At 38.9% G+C, this 4,114-nt stretch overlaps 1 pseudogene; it reads right to left on the bottom strand.

Annotated features, from left to right (window-relative positions):
* Positions 1-514: 514 nt before the first annotated feature.
* LOC127165129 (uncharacterized) lies at positions 515-3,683 on the bottom strand (annotated as a pseudogene).
* Positions 3,684-4,114: the final 431 nt, after the last annotated feature.

The raw sequence follows: 4,114 nt of genomic DNA, 5'->3' as shown, positions 1-4,114 counted from the left end.
ACTGATCCTGGGAGTTTGGTCGAGGTAGCTTGTGAAATGTCAACGGCAATGAAAAATAACTCAACAGTGACTGTAAAATAAGCAGATGTTCAGCCTTTTGTCCTTGTGTTGAATCATTGTTAAATAAACTCGGAGCAACTACAATACCTTGTAAATAGCTAGATAAAGAAAACAACATTGTTTTACAAATGCACGGGTATATTTGTAGCAATAGCCAAAAATACATCAGTTTGGTTCAATTTATCAATTTTTCTTTTATGCCAAAAATCATTAGGATATTAAGTAAAGATCATGTTCCATGAAAATATTTTGTAAATTTCCTACCGTAAATATACCAAAACGTAATTTTTGATTAGTAATATGCATTGCTATGAACTTCATTCTGACAAGTTTAAAGGCGATTTTCTAAATATTTAGATTTTTTTGGCACCCAGATTCCAGATTTACATTTACATTTACATTTATTCATTTAGCAGACGCTTTTATCCAAAGCGACTTACAGGTGGGGAATACATCAAGCGATTTGTCCTAAAGAAGCAAAACGACCTACGAGGTGCTCAAAATACCATATAACAGGCATTGTTCAATTAAGTACAAGCTAGAAAGGGAAAAGAGTAGAAAAGGAATTTTTTTTTTTTTTTTTAAGTCAAGTAGTGTCGAAAGAGATGGGTTTTCAGCAGTTGCTTGAAAGTTGTTAGGGAGTTGGCATTCCGGATAGCGGTGGGAAGATCATTCCACCAGCCAGGAACGGTGTAAGAGAATGTTCTGGAAAGTGATTTTGTGCCTCTTTGTGATGGTACAATGAGGCGTCGCTCACTGGCGGATCTCAGAGTTCTGGAGGGAGTGTAGATTGGTAGCAGTGAGTGGAGGTAGGCAGGCGCCGAGCCTGTGGTTGTTCTATAAGCAAGCATCAGTGTCTTGAATTTGATGCGAGCTGCAATTGGGAGCCAGTGCAGGGTGATGAAGAGAGGTGTGACATGGGCCCTTTTGGGCTCGTTGAAGACCAGTCGTGCTGCTGCATTCTGAATCATTTGTAAAGGTTTGATTGTACATGAGGGAAGACCGGCTAGAAGAGCATTGCAGTAGTCCAGCCTGGAGATGACCAGGGCCTGGACAAGAAGTTGTGTGGCCTGCTCAGTTAGAAAGGGCCAGATCTTTCTGATGTTGTGTAGGGCAAACCTGCAAGATTGAGCAGTTTTAGCAATGTGGTCTTTGAAAGTCAGCTGGTCATCAAAGATAACACCAAGATTTCTGGCAGAACTTGATGGGGTAATTGTTAAAGTACCTAAGTTGATGGTAAAATCATGTTGTAGAGTCGGAGTGGCAGGGAAAATAAGGAGCTCAGTCTTTGCCAAGTTGAGCTGTAGATGATGTTCTTTCATCCACTCCGAGATGTCCGCCAAGCAGCCTGAGATCCGTGCAGCTACTGTTGGATCATCTGGTTGAAATGAAAGAAAGAGCTGCGTGTCATCAGCATAGCAGTGGTAAGAGAAGCCATGTGCCTGTATGATGGGCCCCAGTGATGTAGTGTAAATGGAGAAGAGGAGGGGTCCAAGAACTGATCCCTGAGGAACCCCAGTGGCCAGATGATGTGCTTTGGATACCTCCCCTCCCCAGGCCACCCTGAAAGACCTACCTGTGAGATAGGATTCAAACCAGCGAAGAGGAGTCCCTGTGATACCCAGTGATGAGAGGGTGGATGAGAGACTGTGTCAAAAGCAGCAGAAAGATCCAGCAAAATGAGTACCGATGATCTGGAATCAGCTTTTGCAATCCGCAAGGCTTCACTGACTGACAGTAGTTTCAAATAGCTGTATCTTAACCAAATATTCTCTTTTCCAACAAACTATACTTCAACGGAAAGCTTATTTATTCAGCTTTCAGATTAAGCATAAATCTCAATTCCGAAAATTGTACACTTATGACTGGTTTTGTGGTCCAGGGTCACAAATGTAACATGTAATGCACTTAAAGCATTACAACTAATTATAGTATAATTTACACAAAAATTTTAATTCTGTCATAATTTGATTCATAACTAACCTTCTTCTGTTAAACATAAATGGAGATATTTTGAGATGTATTTCTATTTATTTTTTTTTTTTTTCCATAAACTGGAAGTCAATGGGCACCAAAACTATTTGGTTACCATCTTTCTTTAAAATATCCTTGGTGTTCTGCAGAAGAAAGAAAGTCATATGATTTGTAACACAATGAAGGCAAGTAAATGATGAGAGAATTTTCATTTTTGGGTGAGCTATCCTTTTAATGCAGACTTATAAATGTATTAAGTTAATTACTCACGCTCATGTCGTTCCAAATCCGTAAGACCGTCGCTCATCTTGGGAACACAAATTAAGATATTTTTAATGAAATCCGAGAGCTTTCTGACCCTGTATTACAGTTGAACCACTGATGTCACATGGACTATTTTATCTTTGTTCTTACTACCGTTCTGGGCCTTGAATGTGGTAGTTGCGTTGCTGTCTCTGCAGGGTCAGAAAGCTCTTGGATTTTATCAAAAATATCTTAATTTGTGCTCTTCTTCACAGTTTGGAATGACATGAGGGTGAGTAATTAATGACAGAATTTTCATTTTTGGGTGAACTATGCCTTTAAGCCTACAATGATTTATTAACTAAAATGTATTTATTTACCTAGTGAATTTATAAGTGAAACTGTGAAATGATGTTAATTTGTGTAGCTTAGAAAAAAGTTGATAAATAAATGGTATTAATGCGTTATCTAATGTGAATGAATTGAAACTTTTTGTCCAAAGCTGACAAAATATTAATGTATATTATTGTCTACTTGAGATGTATTAATTAAGTCCAGAGCATCAAATATATGATTATTATATAGGTTAGATGTGGATGCATTTCAGTGGTTAAGGATACAGGTTGCAGACTTAAAATAAGACCCTCTCATATTACGTGGGAAATCCATGCACTGAGCACTGAGAGCTTTTTTTAAAACATGGCAGGCATTTTGGTGCAATTACTCATTTACGCCTGTGAACTGAGCTTAGTGGTACTGTATTTGACAGTAAGTGACGGTTCTCCCTGCGGAGCAGCGCTATGTGTTGACTTTCTTGTCACACGGTGATTGGCCCTCCAGGAACATAGTCAGAGCTGCAGAACATGCATAGCAAGGGGCTTCAAACAGCTGGTCCCTGGGATTACTAACTGTGCATATAAGGCTTTAATCCTACGCTGCATCTCAGCCTTTTGTAAGTGCAGTTCCTAAGCCAGCCTACAGCTGTCAGCCTGTACGGGATGAAGATACTGGAAGTTTTTCTACAATTACTGGATGTTATTCAAGTCAAGTTTAATTTTCGGTCTTCTAAAACTTTATTATTTTCTTCATTAGAGTGGTTCTAAGAAATCTGTGGTTCAAAAACATAACCAGAATAAAATTAGTTCACTTCGGTGAGCTGTAAAAGTTAATGTAATATTTATCCCTAAGCCTTTTCTAAATCAAACAGCATGAAATATTGTCTTAGGAAGCATAGCATGCAGTGATTGTGCACCTCGGTTTGGCTGCTATTTGACTAGCAGCCTGTCAGTATTCACACAAAATGCTTTGACAGGGCAGAGAGGTGGAACTTACCCGGTGTGGAGCCGCCTGTTCCCCCCAATGTGTGCTGCCTTACGGGCTTTTACCTGATTGATGTTACCTGTCATATTCTAAACACGTCTATTTTTCTCCTGCTGTGCCATATGTTAAGAGAACACTATAGGTAAAAGAGGCTGTTTAGCTTTCCTGTCTCAACATTGCAACAAACACCCCACTGTCATTTACCTTTCTACTGAGGCTCCCAGTGTTTGAAATTCACACCCTGTATGAGAGAATGCTAATGTTTTTTTTTTTTTTATTACACTATTTTCTATGCTAAACTGTAAAGCTGGCACCATAGCCAGAGCTGCTGCTGCCATAACTTATCCACCGTACCATAATTTTTTATCTTTTTAATTATCATAATTTTATAAATTAGTAAGTTTTGCCTTCTAGGCGGCACATCTTTTTTGCCATGTTTTGCTGGTGGTGTTTTCTTGTATATTGCTTTATTTATGACAGCACTGAGCCTTTGCTGTCTGCCTCGTTCTATATTTTA

The sequence above is a fragment of the Labeo rohita genome, chromosome 5 (genome assembly GCF_022985175.1).
Source record: "Labeo rohita strain BAU-BD-2019 chromosome 5, IGBB_LRoh.1.0, whole genome shotgun sequence".
Taxonomy (NCBI): domain Eukaryota; kingdom Metazoa; phylum Chordata; class Actinopteri; order Cypriniformes; family Cyprinidae; genus Labeo; species Labeo rohita.
Note: the sequence above shows the minus strand (reverse complement) of the source record. Positions and strands in the feature narration are given on the sequence as shown.